The sequence below is a fragment of the Nasonia vitripennis genome, chromosome 4 (genome assembly GCF_009193385.2).
Source record: "Nasonia vitripennis strain AsymCx chromosome 4, Nvit_psr_1.1, whole genome shotgun sequence".
NCBI lineage: Eukaryota > Metazoa > Arthropoda > Insecta > Hymenoptera > Pteromalidae > Nasonia > Nasonia vitripennis.
The window spans coordinates 12314233-12336779 of NC_045760.1; the positions used below are offsets into that span (position 1 = coordinate 12314233).

At 45.5% G+C, this 22547-nt stretch overlaps 2 protein-coding genes and 1 pseudogene across 8 annotated transcripts in view; 2 read left to right on the forward strand and 1 right to left on the reverse strand.

Annotated features, from left to right (window-relative positions):
• LOC100120107 (netrin receptor UNC5C) overlaps positions 1-4105 on the reverse strand; it is a 33010-nt gene extending 28905 nt beyond the window's left edge. For 4 of the 7 annotated variants that reach the window (XM_031928935.2, XM_031928933.2, XM_031928934.2 and 1 more), the window contains exon 1: positions 3427-4087. The gene's annotated coding sequence lies outside the window, so the exon portion shown is untranslated. Of the gene's footprint in view, positions 1-3426 lie in introns of all 7 variants that reach the window. The other 3 variants (XM_032599367.1, XM_031928932.2, XM_031928930.1) reach the window with 2 other exon arrangements.
• The window catches only part of LOC100119509 (protein vestigial), a 397514-nt gene that overhangs the window by 154842 nt on the left and 220125 nt on the right, over positions 1-22547 (forward strand). The window lies entirely within an intron of this gene.
• On the forward strand, positions 15488-16667 carry LOC103316400 (annotated as a pseudogene).

Genomic DNA, 22547 nt, shown 5'->3' on the forward strand with positions numbered 1-22547 from the left:
AGCCTGAGAGGCAAAAAAGAAGGCCGCAGCCGCGCTCGCGATTTATACTCCTCATCGTTCTATGCGCCCAGACCTCCTCCATCACTCTTGAGAGCCGCTCGCGGAAAAAAAGAGCCGTGGAAGCGCTTATCAATCAGTTGGTCTTTATAGTCCCGGTAATTCCAGACTCTCCCTCCCTCTCTACCTACGGCTATTACATTAAATTACAATCTAATAATTCCAGCGTGCCAACACGTGAAATTCATCGGTCCGCCATAGGAAATCTATTCTCCCGTTCTCTTTCAACGGTGCGGCCACGGGTATCTACTATAGGTATAGGGAAATTTATGGCCGCCGAACCTAGGGCGCCGCGCCGTAAGCCAATAAAATCGAGAAGACTGCGTATAAACGATTCCTATATAGGTGTTAGCGCGGCGATTTACTTGCGCGGCTCGACGCGACTATCGCTCTCAGCAGATGCGAGCTAGAGCTAGCTGCCAACATTGGGGTGACTGTTTTCTCATTCAAAGCAGAACTGATAGAGACTGCTGCCCTTGTCCTTCCTCGGTCATTAAACGTTTCATTATATGCACACATGCACTAGCGCTCTTTTTCTCTCTCCGCTCTCCCGTGCACGCCCATGTGCACACAAACACACGCGGCGCTCTTTCTCACACGGACGGGCGAGCATGCGTAAAACGATTACCGAATCCGATTTTTCATGCTCCGCTCGACTCTCGAGTATACACACACACGCACAGATGATGTATCCAGGGTGGGAGATTCGACGTAGCGTCGGCGCGACAAAAAGAAAGGAGGCATAGGGAGGGGGGAACCCCTGCAGCAGGTAGAATAAGTTCTCACGAAGCTGTCGAGCATACGCGTACACACACAGACACATTGCGGGAATAATAGCCGGCGTCGCTCTCTCTCTCTCTCTCTCTCTCTCTCTCTCTCTCTCACTCTCTCTCTCTCTCTCGGGTGCGCGCATCTTGCAACCGCCGCACGCACAGATGGCATTGCGACGCCGCACGTGCCCATCAGGTGAGAAGAGGGACAGAAGGAAGCGCGCAGAAAACTGTTTCCGGATATATCTCCGGCATCTCTCTCTCTCTCTCTCATCCTGCTAGTTTTCGAAGTGCGCGCCGGTATCGCTCCGAACGATCTTCCTGTTGCTCCTGATGGCAGATTTCAGATCGGGGCCGGTCGACGAGTAATAACCGCGCGAGCATGCGCCCGCCGTAGGACCTCCTGACCTTTCTTTTTTCTCTCTCATCTGCAGACTGGAGTGCGCGACACATGTTTTGCACCGGAGAGCTGTACGCCTTGACAAAAGCCAAACGGCGAGTAGTCGCTCTCTTGGCGGATTTCCGAAAAGTTCGCCTCCGACGAACGCGCAGCATTATACGTAGTTTCCGCACGCTGGGATTTTTCTCTCCGTCGAGTACTCTGCGGGCCTTGGTGAACAAAAAGAAATGTGGGTCGAAAATCTCGAGAACCGACAATGGAAAATAGGCGCACACTCGAGGCGCTGAAAAATCACGAGGCCGTTGGGCGAAGGAGAGGTTATTAATGATCGGAGAACGATTTTTCACTCGGCGTGTACTTATCGCCATCGCAGCTGGCGTGCAGCGAGATCGACAAACAACTAATTTTTCCGAGCGAATCTTATCGAATCTCTATTCGCCAATAAACGTATGCACATCAGGCGGGGAGTGTATGTACGGAGGAAGCAATTTCGCAAGTGGCGAATGAACGATTGCCACTGAACGGATCTTGATTTTTTGCCCCGCGACATCCTAGCCGACGTTTATGCCTCAAACCTGCTCCGACTTCTTTTTTCTCTTTCTTTCTCTCTCTCCTCGCATCAGAGGCCTGACGTAACCTCTTCTCGCGGCTCCCTTTCTTTTTTCTTCATCGCCGCAAAGTGGCCCCTGACTTTTTTGCTCCATATTACGCGTCCGCGTCTGTCTCTTCTCTCTCTCCCGTCCACTCATTAAAGACGAGTCGCCGTCGTTGCGCGCGCTTCGTCGAGCGAGGAAGCAACAAAAAAAGCAGAAAGAATCGCTCGGCCGCGAATTCCCTCCCCGCGTAATTTATACGATGCGTGTGTGCGCGCGCGCTTATATATAGTTTTAGTCGAGCGAGCGTATAACGAAGACGCGGAGAGAGAAGAGGGAAAAGAATCACGATCCAGTAATAGATCGCGAGCGCAGCTTTGATCGCGGAAATTCTTGCGAGTACATGTACACAGTCACGAGAGAGCAAAGTCCGGTAGCTAATTGGCGCTTTTTTTCGGCGGCGGATTTGCACAGCGCGCATTAGCCGTCGAAAAAATGACGGAGCGCCCGACTTGCATTATTCATGCGGCTATTATATTTTCGCGCGACTCGAGTGTCGCGCTGTGCTCATATAATCGGCTTTTTTTCGAAGATCGATCGTTTGGTCGCGAAAATCGTGCGGCGTAAATCGTTTTATTTTACGAGGCGGTTGGCTCGGTGCTGTTATCATTGAGAATATAGGCAGTCTAAGCGGACAGTATGAGGATAGAAAAAAGCCGAGAGGGGAGAGCGAAGAAAAGCAACAAGCCGGCGAGAGCGCAGAGTAGATAGAGCCTTCATTAAATTTCTTCTAGGGCCCGCGGACGTGAACGTCTCGTATTTTGATTGGAGATCGGGCAAAAAGCGCGGTTTCTCGTGCTTTTTGTAAATAATCTCGGGAGACTTATGTACCGCGGCGGGCTTTTTCTACACGATATAAAGCTCGCCTGGCCGTGCAGCGCAGCGGGACGTGTTGAACCTGTGTAATGAAATTGCACGGCGCTTTCTTATAATATCGGTTATAATGTGCTGAATATGCATGGATAATTTTAATTTCTATGGAAGCGAACGAGTTTTTTGCTCACTGTGATGCATTTTAACGCAGATTGCTTCTCGATTACAATAACTCTTTTATCCTCTGCATCCATCAGTTATACGCCGCGCTTGAAACGAACTTTGAGCCTGCAATGACATTTACGAAATAAAATAGCCGTAATAATATTCCAAAACGTGCAACAAAGCCCCGTAGCCAATACAAGAAGACTTCTTTGTATACACCGTAAATAATGCTCCAGAGCTCCGAAACAAAGTCCGCAACTTCATGGACCGCTCTCTTAAAGCGCATAATCCAGCCGCGGTTCAAGAATCTCTCTCTCTCTCCTTCTCCCTGATCCCTCGCGTAAAGAGCACGGAGAGTATCGAAGCGCAACTGCGCACTATCACTTTATAATCCCCGCGGCTTACAATAAAATCGCGCGCGCATATATTATGTCTCCGAGAACCCGCGCGCTTTTTAATTCGCGCGCTCTCGCGTATACATAACGCATTCAACACTATAATACACACATGCGCTTGCGCGGCGCCTTATCAAACGAGCGTCAGGCCGCTCGGATATGATAATACTCACCGGTGGGTATGAAAGCGACGAGTAGACTGCAGCGGCAAGGGGATAAAAACGGCGGGACGATGAAGAATTAGCAGCGGATAACAATAAATCCACTATACGCCGGTGAGAGCAGCAGCGGCATCACCGGAGGCACATCATCGGGCTATTTATACATTATTCACTCGGCGATGCAGCGCGTGTACACACATCACTCTCATTCACACTGTTCGCCGCCACGACGACTGCGCTTATATCCGCCACTTCCGGAGCAGCCGTCTCTTATCAGAGTAAGCGTAATGCGCAGGGGGGCGATCGGCAACCGGCACTTCACCGCGGCTCGAATTATAGCGTTCGGTTATTCTTCCTCTCCTCTCCTTCAGCAGAACGAACGGCTAGTCTCGTTGCTTTTGTTTTCCCACGACTCTCTTACTCTGTCTCTTTGCCGAGGGCCGATCGGCGAGCTCCTCGATCTCGCCTCGACGATCGCGAACTCTCTCTCTCGTTATCGTGCGCTCGATAGCGTCTGTCTCTGTCTTTCCGCGCCGTACCAAAAGCGCAAGCAAGGGAATAAATAACAAGCTCTCGCTCGGAACGTGCAGAGCGAGCCGCACGAGCAAAGAGCGCGATGAGTGTATACCGTCGGGCGGGTAGGTACGTGCGAGACGGAGCAGCGGCGCGACTCGACTGACTGCTCTCGCGGCGCGCTCGCAGTCGACACTTGGCCGAGCCGCCGCGAACGCGTGCTCGAATCGTCGGCGCTCGTGAGCTCTCGGCCGTGCTCGTGCGCCCTCGCAGCTGTGTCCCGCTCCGTCTCTCTCTCTCTCTCTCTCTCTCTCTCTCTCTCTCTCTCTCTCCGTCCTTCGCCCATAGGAGTCGTGCTGATGCTCTCGAGACGCGAGGTATGCGGGAGAGAAACAGAGAGAGAGAGAGAGAGAGAGAGAGAGAGAGAGAGATGGAGATTCGAGGGTTATGCAGCCCCTTATACGCTGCTGCGACGCGTTTTTTAAGGGACGACGACTGTGGTATTGTAATAATAGTGGGAGTCTGAAATTTCCTGGATGCGGATAGAGGATCGCATAAGGAAATAGGAGGAATTTTCGAGGAGGGTTTCTAATACGAGCGGCCGATGCGTTGGGAGCGAAATTTTATTAATATAACAGGGAATCCGAGAGGAGCAAGAGAGAAAGAGAGAGAGAGAGAGAGAGAGAGAGAGAGAGAGAGAGAGAGAGAGAGGGAGAATGGTAATTTCATTTGTCAGAAGCTCGGGTGTCCGCCTTTTTCGCCGGCCGATTGTCGCCGGGGCTTGCTTTAATTCAAGAAAAGGGAGGCGCGCGCGCACAGTGTCACCCCGGAGGCCAAGAAGAGTCGGATTACAATGGCAAATTAATGCGCTCTTTGTCGTCGTCGAGATCAGGAGAATTTCCGCGTGCGCGGCAACGATTTGCGGTATGTTTTTTGCCGTAATCGCTGCAGCAGAAATATTCAATTTGTCCAAGAAATTAATTTCTAATTTATGCAACATAAGCGACGGAGTCGTACACTGAACGACTCGCAGCATTTGCATTTCAGAGCACGCGCGATTCGTCGCGATCCTTTTGCCAATTGTGGCGAATAAAAAGTATTAAAATTACGCGGCGTCGCAACGGCGGCGATCGGAAATTTCTATGCAACGCGAGTCCTTCATAATACTTCATTTTGTATTTATTGCCGCACCAGTGTGATTTATGCACAGCCGAGAGCGAGCTGCAAGGAAATCTATACGTGAGGCTAATAATTAATCACGTATAATAAGTTGCGCGCGTCTCAAGCGCGTATATCGACCGCGCGCCGAATTAGGGAACTTTGCCAAATTATATGCACTGCTATTTTCGTCTGCGCGATGTACACAATATGTACATATATTATAGCCTGAGCTCGCGGCAATATATAAATTTAACGGAAATATACACGAATATTTAGTGAGTGAGTTCGCCTCGCCCTCTAATTAAAACTCCCGATAACTGCGTGCTTGCCTAGCTATTTCCGAAGAATTTAACTCTCTAATCTTGCGTCAAAACAAATTATTAATAGCTTTGATCAGTGCAAAATAATGCAGTCCACTCGACGTTCGAGTATACATACATAAAAACAAAACGCATCGACTTACAATACCTCCGCGGACGATAAATCATCAAAAGCTCGCGCACAATAACTTTGACGCAAATGGTCCCGCGATTAAGATCGGCGCTGCGAATTACAAAGCTTCATCCATGCGCGCAACCTAAGCCGGACCCTCGACTACGGCAACCCTTTAACATCAGCAGCAGCAGTCCGCGCACAGCTCAGTGATCGCCGACATTAAAATCGGAGCACGCGTCGTTTAAAGCGCCACTGCTCGAGCCGTTCCGTGTACGCGGAGCAAGAGAGAAAAGGCATTAGCGCACACATGCCGCGCGCACAGACACACGAGCCTCATCCGGCAAGTACAGCTCTGCTGCAGCGCACACGTAGAAGAGAAACCGGGAGAGAGAGTCAAAGCGTGTCTCGGCTTTACTTTGCCGGCGCCAGCATTCGCCGGCTGCTGCTGCGGCGGCGGCGACGGAGGGACCGAGAGACGAAGCTAACCGCGCGCGCGGGGAGTTGCGCCATGTCACGGGGACATCCATGCCGGTGGCCTGCCGTTCTCTGGCTTCCTTCTCCGCTATTTCTTTCTCCTCCACCTTCTCCTTCGCTGCTGCTGCTACTACAGCACCATAGGTAAGCGTTCTCCCTCTGTCTGTAAGAAGGTATAGGTGTACTTCCAAGTACATAGCATCAGGGCCGTGCGGAGAACGCAGCTTGTGTGTCGCGCTTTTTCCGAAACGAAACTCGATGTATGCTTTCCGCGTCGACAGGAGTACAACACAACAGGCCAATGTTGCTTATGTGCGCCATACTTGCAGAGAGAGAGAGAGAGAGACTCGAGTTGGCTCTTCTTCCGCGAAGGCTGCAAGAGTTGCGCGCATGCAGAAGAGCCCGAAGAAGAAGCGCGCAGAAGAAGAAGAGAAGCGAAGTCGGAGAAAGCTCCCGGGCTGAATATTTCAAGATGAATAGAGTGGCTGCTGCCGTCGGAGAGTATACCTACACATACACGCGGCTCTTACATATCTCTCCTCGGCCGGCTGCTGCTGCTATATCGAGAAAACGGCGCGGCAGCAGTGCGCACGCAGGCTCTTGAAAACGCGAGCGCGAGGTGTTCGCGAAGACGAGGAAGACAATCCACTATTTATTCTCTACTCCGAGAGAGCTGAGAGCTGCGCGCGGGCCAAAAAGGCGACTTCTCTCGAGGGCAGCAGAGCCTCTTTGTCTTTCCGCAGTTATTTCGCAGGCCGCCGCGTCTCTTCTCTCTATCCATCTCGCGAGCTACAGCGGCGCACGCTGTATATGCCCGCGCGCGATGTACCAGGATTTTCCATTGTTTGGGCTCTCCAGTCCGCGGCCGCTCTTGTAGCGCCTTCGTCTTCTTCGCTGTCAGCCCCGGGAGAGGAGGCGCGCGCGCGATAGAAAGAGAGAGAGAGAGAGAGAGAGAGAGAGAGAGAGAGAGAGAGAGAGAGAAGGCGAGAGAGGAAGGAAGCGAAGGGAAGAAGGATGGGCGCCAGTTCTCCGCAACGAGAGAGCGAGAGCGAGAGAAAGAGAGAGAGAGAGAGAGAGAGAGAGAGAGAGAGAGAGAGAGAGAGAGAGAGAGAGAGAGAAATAGCGGGCAATCTGGCCACGGTCCGCGTCTGAGAATACGTGGACTACGTAGCGTTTCTCAGGCGCATGATGGGCGCCTCAGTTCGCCGCTGCCGCATCCCTCCGGCGATGCTCGTCCCGACGGCTGCACGCTTTTTCTCAAGACTGCCCGTACTTCCTTCAAGTATACACATGCCTCCCTCCGTCTTCCTCTCTTCTTTCTCTCGTCTGCGGTTTAAAACATTATGAAGAGAGCTGCCCGACGATGAAAGCCGAGACAGAGAGCTTTGGCCCGGATTGAATTTGAATTTCATTCGATTTTATGTATATTACGTGTCAGAGTGAGCAGTGGGCATCTCTGACAATGAGATGTGTACCCATTGTTTTCTACGTGTACGATACGCGAAATGCGAAATCGTTCGTACCGTGCGTTCATGACGATCTCTCTCGTCGAGAAAAAGGAAAAATTCGTTCATAAGGCTGTCAGTTGCGAGAGCGCGCCGCGTGCGGCTCGAGACGACGACGACGAGTAACAAGGACTAATGACTTTATTTGAGGTATTCCCTCTAACTGTGCGGCGCTTTATTCATGAAACGTCATATTAAAAATGAAGCGCTTTCCAGAGTGATTTATCGCCTTGGATATTTCAGGGAAGACGCTTCTTCCGAGAGCCTCCTGCTGCAGACCGAGCAATCCGCCGCAATTAAAATCCATTCGCCGTGTGATACGCGTCCAGCTACGCTCCCCACAAAAGGGAGAGAAAAAAACCTGTTACGTTTTACGATTGAAAATCTCTTTTATCCGCTGGCTTATACTACTACAGACGAACGCGAGAAAACAGCGTCGACTCGCGGCATTCCTCGGTGAAAAATATATTGCCCCTGCATATACGATCTCTATACTCGAGCGAGAGAGAGAAAATAATATTAAAAAGCGTTTACCTAAAATTTCACTTTGACTCCGCTCTGTGCGTGGCATAAAAGCCTCCGCCTAATCGTCACTAATTCTCGCTCTGGAGATCCCGAGAGTGTATACACACGCGCGCGGGCGACCGCACATACAAAACGACGGAGAAAAAGAAAGAAATCCGTAGAAAACACTCGCATCTCGAAACAGCCGGGACTCGGGCGCACGATCTCGACGTATAGGCTACATTATATAGAAAAGTTTCTCAGAGAGAGGGAGAGAGAGAGAGAGAGAGAGAGAGAGAGAGAACGCGATACACGGCTGCACAAGCCTCCTAGTCAAAGAATCCGCTCCTCCTACTCTTCCTTTTTTTTTGGAAATTCGGCCCAGCGCGCGCGGACACACGAGGCAAGTGTATAGAAGTTATATAGTCTGTATAAGCGCGCTCCTCCTGCAGCGGCGAAACAGCTCCGCCGCGCTTGGCATCATTATTTTTCTATGGACCTCGGAGCATGAAATCGGCCGAGTCAACGTTGCGGTCCCGCGAGAGCTGTAGTATGGGGAACGCACACATAGGAGGTAGAAAAAAAGCACCAAATGATAGAGAGCGAGGGACCGAGAAGAAAAAGGCCAAGTTATGGAAGACGAACGGACAAAGATAGTATAAAGTATCATAAGAAACGGCGTATATTACGAGAGGATGAGACGCCGGGCGAGAGAGAATCGCCGTATGGCCTGCTTCTATAAATGCGTCGGTAGGGAAACTCGTAAAAACATGATTGCCGCGGCAGCCCAGCCGGGACCACACGACTATACATCAATTAAGACGGCATTCTAATCTCTCTCTCTCTCTCTCTCTCTCTCTCTCTCTCTCTCTCTCTCTCTCTCTCTCTCTCTCTCTCTCTCCCTCGCTCTCGCTCTCCCTGTCCCTCCTTCACCACTGCTCCGGACTATAGTCGACGCCGCCGCCGACGGCGACGAAAATAGTATACCGCACACGCATACACACGTAGACGCGAGCGAGACAGAGTGTCCTGCGGCGCTGCGCTTCTCTCTCTCTCTCTCTCTCTCTCGTATTTGTATATATTGTATTTTATAATTTTGTTAGACTGTAGCGACACAGTCTATGTGACCTTAATTGTATTATTTTTTTTTGCCTTAGCAAATAAAGACCTATCTATCTATCTATCTCTCTCTCTCTCTCTCTCTCTCTCTCTCTCTCTCTCTCTCTCTCTCTCTCTCTCTCTCTCTCTCTCTCTCTCTCTCTCTCTCCTCTTGGCTTAAATATTTTACGGCAACTGTTTCTCGTCTCCGTGTATCACGGACTCACGTGTGCACGTGTGTCTGCGCACAGGGACCATCCACTCTCCAGACGTATAATATCCTTGCCGGGGCAGAAAAATACCACCGCTGCCGCCGCCGTCAAAGCTCTTTTCTCGGTATCGCGGAGGACGATTAGATTGCGCTAATGGCGAGCGATATCCTCATCGCGGCCAGGAATCCCTTCTCTCTGCAATATGTCCCGGCTTTCCCTTCTTTTGCTCCGGCCGCCCTCGCTCGCTTGCTCTGCGCCGTTTGTCTCTGTCCTCTGCCGCCGTCGTCTTCTTCTCTTTCTTCTTCTTGTTCTTGTGACCGGTCTTTCTCCAGTTGCGAGCCAGGTCGTTACTTTTTGCCGATGAGAGAGGGATTCCGCAATCTCCTGACGAAGCAGCAGCGGCAGAAGCAGGACTCTGTGCGAGAAGCTGCTGGTTCGCGACAAGCTTCGGGACGCGCTTTTAGCCCAGCGAGCGGAATGAATTGGCTCCCCGGGATTTGGAATTGAGAATTGATTGCCAGGGATTACAATTATTGAATCTAACGATGATTGGGTTATGGATTGGAAAGTCGGCCTCGGAGATTCAGCGGGATTTCGCTGTTTACCACTGCAAAAACATTTGGCGAAAATTGATGATGCGTCCGGAGATTCTCGACTCATTCGCAGTAATGCATATAGGATCTGAAGACTGCACCAGACGCGATTGAATATCCTCGACGGGCGAACGTCTAATTTTTGCGACGTTGCAAACGTCGCAGCCGCGTCGTTGCTCTGAGTGCGCGGAAGAAACAAGCTAGTTGGATTGTTGTTGTCGGTGCCAGCCTGACCTCGAGTTCGAGGAACGGGCCGGCTAACCGTCCACGTTAGCGTGAGAGTGAGCATCGTTGGCGCGAGAGTGAGCCTCGACGGCGCGCGCGCTGATTGGTCCTCCGCATGTCGCGAGCCAATCAGCGGGCGCCGATGTGCGACTCGCTATCCGCGCGGACTGCCAGCCAATCAGGCGCGAGGAAGATGCGCGGGCCCGACGAGCGTGAGTGGAGAGTGAGCGCGAGAACGAGCGGGAAATCGGAGAGTTCTCTCACGACTGTCGACGGAGTACGTCGACGTGCGAGAGAGATACGTGGCCTCCTCTGTTACGAAGAGAATTGGGAGAGTCTCCCGAGGTTGTGCGAGTGTGCGAGAGTGTGAGAGAGTCATAGGTGCAGAGCGTTGGTACGAGCAAGTGCCGACGCCCGGACGAGCCAGCAACCATCCGTACGAGAGGAAGGAAGCTAGCCAGTCCGCCATCATTGTCCGGAGGACCAGAGCAACCAGCAGCCTTGGCGTGGGAGAGCCGAGGAAGCTAGCCGTCACCAGGTCCACGAGAGTCAGGGAGGCGCCGGCGGGAGCACCGACGGACGTCCACCATGGAGAGAGCGAGTAAGAAAGTATTAGAGAGAGAGAGAGAGAGAGAGAGAGAGAGAGAGAGAGAGAGAGAGATCCGAGAGTGAGGTGAGTGTGGTGCGGGCACACTAGAGAGAGAGAGAACTCGAGAGACCAGGGTGTTGGTGTGCAGTGCGGGCGCACACCAAGACGTCTTCTGCGCGAGGCGTCTGGCCAGCGCACGCGAGAGAGAGAGAGAGAGAGAGAGAGAGAGAGCAGTGCGAGGAGACGCGTGTGCGTGAGATAGAGACAGCGCGAGAGAAAACCCTATAGCTGCGCGGCTGCAGCAGATCGGGCTTGCCACAAGCGGGTGGCATAGCCCGCGCGCGCGCGAGAGAGAGAGAGAGAGAGAGAGAGAGAGAGAGAGAGAGAGAGAGAGAGAAAGAGAGAGAGAGAGAGAGAGAGAGAGACAGCCGTCAGCGGACTGGACCTGGGCCTGTGGCCCGCCGTCTGCTGCACGAGCGTGGCTCGTGTTTGAGCGTCCCAGTGTAAGCCCTGCGTGGCTAAACTGTTCGCCGGAGGCACTACAGCCACCGTATTGTAGGGAAGGGCTGGGCGAAATACATGTGCAATAAAACTTAACCATTGTGTGTGATCATTTTCCCCTCTCCCTAGCGTTCTCCCAAACGTGATGATCGCGGTCAAATCCTACGTTTAGAAAAATCCTAGTGCATGCGAGGCTCTAGGTGTTGCGCACCTGTGTTGGGAGGCACAGCGTCGCATTTTAACGTCGAGAAACTGAGGATAAAAGCCTTCGCTGAATTGTATAAATTGGATTAAGAATATATACCATTCCGGCGAGAGCTTTATTTGCACAAAACAGCAGTTGGCGCAATGCGATGTTAGATAAGCCATAGGAAGAAAAAATAGAACTAGAAACTCGTTCCGCTTTTGTCATTTACTGCTTGCCCCGCTATCTGGCGCCGCTTGATTAGTCTCTAGGCCGTTTTACTGGCCAGGAATAGCTTCATTTAGTCGGAAAGCATTCCATTTAGATCGAGTCGCCGAACAGTTTTACTGATCGGCTACTATAGATAAGGGAGAAAAACCTCTCTCTCCCAGTTCAGAAACGGCTTCGCCATTTCTATTTCCCACAGCGAAAATTAAAGGCTGCTGTAACGAGATGAATAAAGCAATTCAAATAGTTTAATCGACTATATGCTCAAACAATATTCATCTGCGCTCCTAACTTTTACCATTTAATTTCTCTTATTAGCTGCTCCCCTATACGTCTGACTTACGTACGCGATACACGCGTGAAACAGCAACATCTTCCCCCTTTCTCGATCAGCATCACGCAAGAAGATATCCGGCCCTCCGTGTCTAGTCATCGCCACATGGTCCAAGACTCATGGTACAATCCTCTTTGTCATCGGAAGTGACACACTTTCCGCAAAGAGATGATCTTTCATCGTGGAATAAGTGAAAATCTGAAGGGGCTATATCCGATAAATAAGGAGACTGCTATATGTGTACAGGCGGAGAAAGGGGATCGGAATCCGATGAAAAAGAACGCTTTCGTCCGAGCGAACGGTTTAGCTTCGATAAAGAGACACGTTTTATCCGGGAACAAAAGCCCTGTCACAATGGATGTACAATCTTTTTTCCGAACGCTATACGTTGTATGAGACCGAGAAAAAATTGTGTTGTCGTATAAAAAAATGTATGATTGCGTCGATATTGATGGAAGTAAAATAAATGCGAAATATACCGAGTCGAAATATAAATATGTAGCTGGCAAATGAGATTTGGGAATTAATGAAAATTACAAATCTGCGTTATAAACTGCAAATGCAGATTCATTAAAGATAATTTTATTCGCAACTCTTACTTATGAAGAGCATCGTTAACGGTTATGCGATAATCCTGAATATTTACCTGAGAATAATAATAATGATTATCTTATATGATCACACGCCATACATTTTCGATGTATCCTTCCAAGAAAAAGCACTCATTTCCAAAATCGCGCTGGGTTCGTAAAAAATTAACGCACTCCCGAACGCGGATTTGAGAGAAATCTCCAGAAAACTGATCAACGGTACATTACGCGCCGCAAACGTCCGAATGCACTTTTCGAGTGAGGAATAATTTTAATTTATCCTCTCGGCATTACAATAATTTACGCCTGTATCTCGCTCTCGCCTAAAAAGGAAGTTTGTTTATTTCTCTCATTACAAGAACATTACTTTTTCTCCCTTGATCACCGTCATAAATAACCATAACATTATCAAAGAGTCATCATCCTCTCTGCACTCCGAAGCGATTTTTCTCCTACGGCGCTTATATAGCGCCGGGACACTTTCGAGCCTGAGAGCGAAAGAGAGAGAAAGACGAATTCAACGTCTTGCCGCCAGGAGGTTATAGGATATCTATACGCTTTTAAACTACCTGAGCCGAGTGCCGTGGCGGCGACTCGTTAAATTTACTCCCGCTCAGCTTCTCCCGCGTGAGAGAGATAAGCCCCTCGGGCTCTTATACGTGTCCGCTGGATATGCGCTCGTCGCCTGCCTATGCAGCCGGAGATGATAGCGCTTTTCTTCGCCTCCTTTATGATTATGCCGGAATCGCTTGAAATTCCCCGAGTTCGGGGAAGAGAAGAAGAAGAAGCTGCTGCTGCTACCGAGGCTGCAGCGGCACCGCATACGCGCACACTCGTACGGTTTTGTGAAAGATAAGAGCGAGGGAAAAAACGAGAAGCCTCTCATCGTGCGTGTGTGCCTCGCGCAATCAGTTCTTCTTCTCTCTCGGCCGCTTTTTTTCCCGAGATTGACTGTTTATGTAGGACACTTTTGTAAGAGCTGTCTCTCTCCGGCGTTCGTTCGGTTTAGTGTCCGCCGCGCGCGCTCGGGATATGTATTCGACTGTAATTAATCGATTTGATATATTGCCCGGCTGACGGTCTTTTAGGTGCTCGCGCGTGAGCGGAGATATGATGTATGAGATTCATCGTTTCTTTCCGAAGTTCTGGTTTCGTTCTCCTCGTTTTTTTTTCGGACGTTGTTGCCCCGCCGAGAGAATTGTTGAAAGAAAAGTTATAAATCGTCGCTTATCAGAGTGGAACTCTTTTGATATTCAATTAGAAGTGCGCTGCTTGATTTATTCGCTAAATATGTAATCGTTTTAGCCTTATCGGCTGTGTTGCCGAGTGTTGACTTTCACACGTCTCTCGTCTTTTTCTTTCATCAGTTTTATCGATGTATTTACTTAGCCCGAGTGCGAGGCGCTGATTTTTGTCCGTTAACTCTAAGCACTCACAGGGTATAATAGTCGTCGCTGCGCAGTTATAAGTGGAATCCTAATTGAAGTTTGAATTATTTGTGTATAGCAACGATGGGTAATTGCGTAAAGTTATGGCTATCACGGAGATTATTTTAAGAGCTCGTGAATATTGTCGATTAACACCTTTTCCTTCGTAATAAAGCCGTGAAAGAATGCCATGGAAAAGAAAGGAAAATTTGAATAATGAGACCTATTCTTCCGTTTGGGGGCGCTGATCGTTGCATGGGGGTGAAACGCGCTCTTTTTAAATGAATACAAGTTTCAAATAGTAAATTATAAAATTTATTACTTAATTAAAATTTTGTTCATTTATTATTATGTAAGACTTTAACAATCTACCATTTGTTTAGACAAATTTTGATAATACATTTTATCCTCATGTTAACCCATTAAAGCCCATGCTAAGACTGGTTGAGATAGCGACAAACAAACTGTGCTATCCTTTGCATAAGTGAAAAATAAAATATCCGTATTTTTTCTTATGTCATTTGCAATTGTTTATAACAAATTATTTAAACAAATTACAAAAAAATTCATAATTTTCAAAATCTGAATGCGGGAATCGATTCTGGAGGTAAAATCGAGACGAAAACCTATATAACACTTTTTTGTCAGAGTTCAATTTGTTAGTGTAATGTAGGAATAAACAATTGCATGTTGGGGAGAAAAAGTGACCATGTCAAGTCCCAAGCAAAATCTATCTGGAATAGCAAAAAACAAACTGTGCCATCCTTTGCATAGCTGAAAAATAAAATATACGTATTTTTTCTTATGTCATTTGCAATTGTTTATAACAAATTATTTAAACAAATTACAAAAAAATTCATAATTTTCAAAATCTGAATGCGGAAATCGATTCTGGGGGTAAAATTGAGACGAAAACCCATATAACACTTTTCTGTCAGAGGCCAATTTGTTATCTTTATGTAGAAATAAACTATTGACAAATAAGTGTTTTCATTCTCTTGCATGGTATAAGTCATAACCTAAAAAAAACAGTATAGGATAAAGGGTTTACTTGTTGTCTTCCCGTACAAATGATTTGCTTTTTGTAAAAATGAAAGGGAAATGTTGTGTCTGGAAATGTGAAAATGAAGTAGTGCTCATTTATTTCCAAAAAATGAATCACTGCGCAATAAGTGGTTAAAAGCTATGAAATGTAATAATTGGAGACCTGGAAAATGGAGCAAGATTTGTTGTGAACATTTCAAGTTAACAGACTATCTTCAGTATGCTAGTAGTGGTCAGTATATAAATATTTAACAACAGTATAAGAAATATGATCAATCAATTGTAATATACATTTAACATTACAGGAACTGGAGCTGTAAAAATATTTTAAAGCCGGATGCGATTCCTTCTATTTTTCCATGGCAATCCCTAAAAAAGCATGAGTGGAGAAAATATAAAAGACTGATAATTAACAAAAGATTAAATTATATAATTGCTGAAAGAATATTAAAAGACATGGTCATACGAACCTTGCGGGATATACGTGCTAACGAACAGTCAATTCTGGAAACGAATACATCTAGTGAAGAAAACTATGATTTCTGTTCTGAAAGTGAAAATGAAAAATGTCAACCTGGAAATGAAACTGATTTAGTATATAATGTTGTAGAAGTGGAAGTGAATTCTAGTGAAGTGAATTCTAGTGAATGTGAATTAAATTTGCAAAGTTTTCATGAACCTAATTCAAAACAAAGTGATTCTGTCATATGTGATTCTGTGGTAGATGATCAACTTCCATTCAGTTGTAGTGTGACAAAGTTTAAAGCGCATCCTAAAGCCCTCCACTTTTATACAGGGTTAGAAAACTACGCTAAATTTATGTTTATTTTTCAAACATTGGGTGAAGCATGTTATTCGTTGGAGTACATTTATAAAACTAAACCAAAAATCAGTGTTTTGGATCAGTTTTTCTAACACTGATGATCTTAAAGCAAAATAAGACTTATTATGAAGTAAGTTTGTTTTTTAATATACCCATTAAACAAGTTGGAAATATTTTTGTTACGTGGATCAGGTTCATGAAGATACAATGGTCAGAAGTGTCCCAATGGCCATCAAAAGACTTAGTACATTTTTTTACTCCAAACGACTTTCGTGATAAGTTTCCTGGTACAAGAGGTATCATTGATGGAACTGAAATTGGTATTCAGAAGCCTGGAATTCCAACAGCTCAACAGAGTACATTTTCTACGTATAAAAATAAGCCTACAGTGAAGGTGCTTGTCTTTGCATCGCCTGGAGGTTTAGTTAGTTACATATCACCTGCATACGGAGGATCAACGAGTGATAGGCAGATAATTGAAAGGTGTAAATTAATTCAGTTGTGTGATCCACAAGATTCACTTATGGCAGATAAAGGTTTTGATGTTCAAGACTTGCTGGCCCCATATGGAATAAAATGAAATATTCCTACTTTTTTCAAAAAAATAATCAAATATCTGGACAAACAATCATTCAAGACAAGAAGATATCTAGCAAGAGAGTTCATATTGAGTGGATTATAGGTTTAGGAAAAACTTATAAAATATTAGAAGGGCCTTTGACTGCTTCACACACTAAGTTGGCAGATGATTTAATATTTGTCTGCTTTATGTTGTGTAATTTTCGAAGGCTAATTATAAGCAGAGACACATAGTGAATATTGTTATATTTTAATCAAGTATTTTTTGTGTTATATTATAAATACAATTATAGTGTTCAGTAATTTTTATAAAAGTGCCTTTGTAATATTGCTTTTCTAAAATAGCTTTCATAAAAAGTAACTAACTTTTGAAAAATTTGTCATCTCTCTTAACTTGAACTAATAAAATATCTTTTATCGTGTAAACTATAAATATACATATTTGTTTCTCTGCACAGTAGAGTTGTCCTTGAACCTGATAATAATAATTATGCTCTTTTCTAAGTTTGTATAAACCTTCTCTATCACATAAATACAAATAATTAACAGTTTCCGGTGAAATCATTTGATCTTTTGCGCTGTGTGGACATTTAACTTCAATAGCAATTGAATCGTTTACTACTCCATCAGGTGATGCAGACAAAAATGGAAATTTGGAGGATACGAACATGCCACATTCTGAAACCTTAATATTGTTCAGAGCTTCAAATTGTTTAATAGCATGTAGTTCAAATTTTTTTCCATGTTGAATAGCTGGTACACGAGACAAATCTCTTGGTGTCATCAGATCTCGAACAAGTCTTGTAGGATCTTTAGTGGAACATATGCTACCAAAACATGAACTATTCAGTCGAATATTTCTTTGTGCAAACCAAAGTTTATTGTTAGATTGTCCACGAGTTGTAAACTCTATTTCTGCTCTTGCATTAGGTGAGATGTTCATAAGATTTATACTTTCTACAAAGACTTGCTCTGGGTTTTCTTTTGTGTAATTATGGTCATTGTGAATTGCAAATAAATTTGCAGATCCAAAGAGTTGCAATTCTGGAAACGTTTCAGACTGTATTGCAGCAAAGTTTATACACATATTTCGAAATTTTGTAGAATAATTATCGAGCTTTCTAAATTTATTAGTCTAGGATCATAATCTTTTAATTTTTCTTCTAAGATATCTGATTTTTGAAAGTGCATATCTCTAATTTTGATTGGCGAGCCAGCAAATCTTTTTGTTTGATGAAATGTCTGTCATTTTTCAGTACATGTTTGTCTAGTTTTGATAGTCTTGTTTTGTATGAAGTCTGAAATAGCTTCAAAAATTACGCATACATGTTTGCAATGTGCAGTAGTACCTCTTCCAGCTGCACATTCACATTGCATCGCAGAAATACTTTTGTATGATGATAACATTACATCTACATTGTAAACAACTGCTTTTCTATACTGAGAAGCTACTCTAGCACATAAAAATGTCTCGTTTTCATCATTGCAAGCTTTCCTTAAGCTTAACAAATAAAAATCTTTGTACATTTTGGTTCCCTTATCATTGTTTACAGATGCTTGAATCGAATTGAAGTACTGTCAGTCAAAATTACTATCTATATTTAAAATATGGGAAGCATTTACATCTTTGTATAACTTAGCATCAGGTTTAATAAAGCTATAAGACTGGTCTTCATCCTCTGGTACTACATTAATAAACAATTTATCATAATCAACTAGCCTGAAAATGTCATGTAAGAAATGAGAAAAAATTAATCCTACAAACACGAATTGTCCTAACCTTTGCACTAATTCGGCTTTTTTGCCTGTCGTTTTAGCTTTTCTTTTTTTCTGCTGTCAATTGCTTAATGGTCCATTTGCCACACATTAAAATATTATTGTTATTCATTGTCAAAAGTAAATAGCTCACATACGTTACAATGCTAGCATTAAAGCAACCGCATTCATATTTCGCGGAATTCACCCCCATGCGACGATCAGCGCCCCAAACGGAAGAATAGACCTCATTATTTACGAACGTCATTACAACTTCATTGCATTACTCTTCGCGTGACCATTATCATACCAGAAAACAAATCATCGAGCACACGCGTTCCAACATATTTTATCCGTGCAGGAACAATGGGTAAATTTATAATTCAAAACTATTCAGCTTTCTCACACATCGGGCCAAGCATTTATGAGATCTCCGGGCAATTATGTAAAAATCCGAGGATCCCATGAACAACTCGCGTTGTAAACATGGTCATCATTGCATAAATAACTCCGCATATGTAGCTTCCCAGCTCGATAAATGATGTATGCTTTTTCGTGTCCTTCGTTATCTCGCCCAAGTGATCGGCACCGACACGCATACAATAAACAACCTTCCTATATAACATCATCCTCGCGCACGGATTCGTGAGTTCGGCCCCTACTGTCTATACGAAGAAAAACGCGCACAGCCGTTCAATTTCCAGGGGGTAAAAATTCGCGATTCTCCCGATGAATAATTTCCGCATTGCTCCCCTGGTAGAAAATCGCCCATTTAAAATGACCGTAAAGGCAAAAACTGGCTAAGTAAAATGTGACAAAACTGGACATTTAAAATTTTCTAAAAGTAGCGATATCTTGGGCATTTTTAATGGCTGAGTATTATATTTTATGGAATTATCAATAAATCAATTAATTTTTCGGATGTTAAATACAAAATTATTAATATTTAGGCGTAAGCTGAATAATTTGAATAATTCAAACATATGGCGAAGCTCGTAGGGCTTGTGTGGAACAACGTCTGCGTAGCTCAGTCGGCTAAGGCGCACGGCCGTACTTATTTGGCCTCGTACAGGGTGTGGGTTCAAGTCTCCGGTCAGACAGAATTTTTTCTGATGCAAAAAATTATTATATACTTCCTTTTAAACTAAAAACTTGAATCCAAGCCTGCTAGATACCATTTTCCAATTATAACCTCAAACTGTGATTAACACGTGTTACCCAGCTGTGTTACTCGACCAACTATAATGGGCAGTTTGTACTTAAGAATAAGGTAAGCAGATTGAATCCAAGAACTGCCCATTATGTTGGAGAAAAAGCGTTACATTCTGCCTAAGAAATGGTAAAGAAAACTGCCTAGTTCTTAGATTCCATTCCAAGAACTGGCCATTAAATGGGTTACCGATTCTACCAGAGTTATAATACCTCCATAAATCGCACGCAGCAAAATATATAAGCGGCGCTGTGTACACACTCACACCCTCGCTTTCAAACCCGACGCTCGCGCACAATAGCGAGTCTCTATTTATACAAAACGCCGATACAAAGTAAGCTTATACATCATCAGTGCCGCGCGACGATTCTCGGTAATAACCACCTATCAATCAGGCTCGGTCGAGTCGCGGTGCGACAACGGGAGAAGCTATAACTGGCGTGGCTTGATGAAAAAAAAAAGTTGCAGAGAGAAAAGAAAAGACGGGCGCGAGAGGCCTACTTCCGCGAAATCCCCGCGATAACGCGCGAAAAACTCGCCCGTGCAGGTCTCGCTCGAATAACTCGACAAACTGGCTTATATTATGTATACACGCTCACTGAACGTATGAGTATGAGTGTGCGCAAATCGCAATCCACTCGCGAAGGCTGCACTATCGCGCAGTCGAAAAGTCAGCAGTTTTCTCGCGAGAGCGACACGTCACGAGGTATAAATACACGGCGCGTTATAAACGTATTCGACTCGCGCTCAGATCTCGACTTCAGGGAAATGAAGGCATCCATTTCATTGATTAGACAAAGCCGGACTTACTAAGCACGGGGAAAGAAAAGTCTGGAGGCGCAGGCATTACAATTAGCTACTGTTATATACCTATGGTCGCGAGGTTCACGCGCAAGCGCGAGAGGGTATAAGAGAGAGAGAGAGAGAGAGAGAGAGAGAGAGAGAGAGAGAGAGAGAGAGAGAGAGAGCTAGCCCATCCCCGCGTGATAAATCAGCGAACGCATTACCGTGCTCGGGCCACAATGCTCATAATTCTCGCCCGGCACAATGGGGCGGCCGGACCCCGGCGTTAGTCGCGAAGGAGAAGAAAAGACTCGTTCGCGATCCTGAGCTCTCGCGGTCGCAGCAGCAGCAGCCGCCACGCGCAGGAAATCTCGCTCTCTCTATCTCGCCCGGAATAGAAATATATATATACCGCGCTGTCTCCTTTTATCCCTTCCGCAAGCCCGCGGCTTTCTCTCTCCATTTTTCCCTCTCCATCTCTCTTCTCGGGGCTCTTTTTCGCCAGCGAGCGCGGCCGCCGCGTTGCGAAGTTATACTTACGCAGACGGGGAGGCAATTGTACGCGGGGAAGCGGACAAAGTCTGAAATCCCATTGACTAACTTCCGCGCTGTGTTGTGACTTTCGCCGCTCGCTCTCTCACTATATAGCGCACTACGGCTCTTTCTCTCGGTCAAGTCGAGTGGCTTCCTTTATTCATTGGCCATCTTATTTGTAGAGGAATTCGCTCGCGCTTTTTACCGCACCTTTCATTCACTAATCCGCGAGCACACACACACGGATTGAGGGACTTTGTGCAGCAGACTCGACGACTCCGGACTTACAGAGGGCCTTTTTAGGAGGGACTATATAGCTCGCGCACGCTCGAGTTACTTAGCTCGCCTTGATCGACATCACTGGAGAGACTGGGCCGTGCGGAGAAAAGGAATTGAGAGAGAGAGAGAGAGAGAGAGAGAGAGAGAGAGAGAGAGAGAGAGAGAGAGAGCTGACGAATCGAAAGGACACTGCAGCAGCTCTTTTCGCCTTTGTCTAGGCGGCCATTTACTAATGAAATGCCCGTTAATTCTCGTATACACACGGGCTCCCTGTATACCTGTGGGCTGCTGGTGTCCACCTCTGCACCGCATTGTTGCAGATCGAAAGCTCAGATTGGGTTAACGAAGGATGCGGCGAGCCTTTGTCTTTGCGCGGCTTTGAGAAATCGCTCTCCGTGATGGGATTATTTTTAAATCGAGAGAGAGAGAGAGAGAGAGAGAGAGAGAGAGAGAGAGAGAGAAAGAGAGAGAGAGAGAGAGATAGAGAGAGAGAGAGAGAGAGAGAGAGAGAGAGACGAGTGGACCTTGATGGCGCACTGTGCGGAGAACGATTCGAGTGCGCGCGCTGTGTAATGAGAAATTGGCCGTGAAATGTGATTCCTCCACGGAAAAAAATGGTTAGTTATGGTAACCAAATGATAATTGGTTAATCAAAAATTGCTTGGTTAATTTAACCAAGCCGACTTTTTTACAATGAAAAAGTCGACTTTATAGGTTACTAATGAATTTACTTGGTAAGGACAACAATTTTTCTGGTACATCACTGTTTTATAGTGGGTCAACCAACATTTTTGTTGCAATTACCAAGATATTAGTTGAAATCCAAGTTGCAGCTTATATTTTCAAAAATTTATTTATTCACCAACTGCATCGATAGCGCGACCACAGAGTCTCCGCCTTTGGACTTGAAGGATCCGAGTTCGATCCCCAGTGAGTGAGACATTTTTTTCAGATATATTAATTGTATTATAAAATTGTTAACATGTAAATTAAATGTAAAAAATAATAGCACACTTGTAAACGGATCTATAAAATAAATCTGCATATATAAATAAATAATAATAAATAAATAAATAATAAATAAAAAAAGTAAAAAATCAGAAAAAAAATTTTTTCTTCATCGGTCTGGAAACAAACTTGACTATTTATTTTAGTAATCAGAACTAAATTATTTCTTGAACCAACAATTATCATGGTTGTACTGAAAAATTAATTATCATTGTCGATATATTTTGTTTGTATTACAAACCAATATATTGATTAAGATAACCAAAATTAAATAGTGTTTGTCGCCTCGCGACTACACAAGATGTAACCATCTAGTTGGTTATCGTTACCAATTTTTCTTAACTAAGTCCACTTGGTTAATGATAGCAACAAAATAGTTGGTGCGTATTTTCCCAAGCATTTGGTTATCCCAACCAAGTACTTGGTTATCACAACTAACCATTCTTTTCCGTGTCGTTATTGGCTTGTTGGGGAAAGAATTGAAGCTTGTTATACGGGAACGACGAGCTAATTTCGACTAATATTCCACAAAGGGGAGCGGAGAG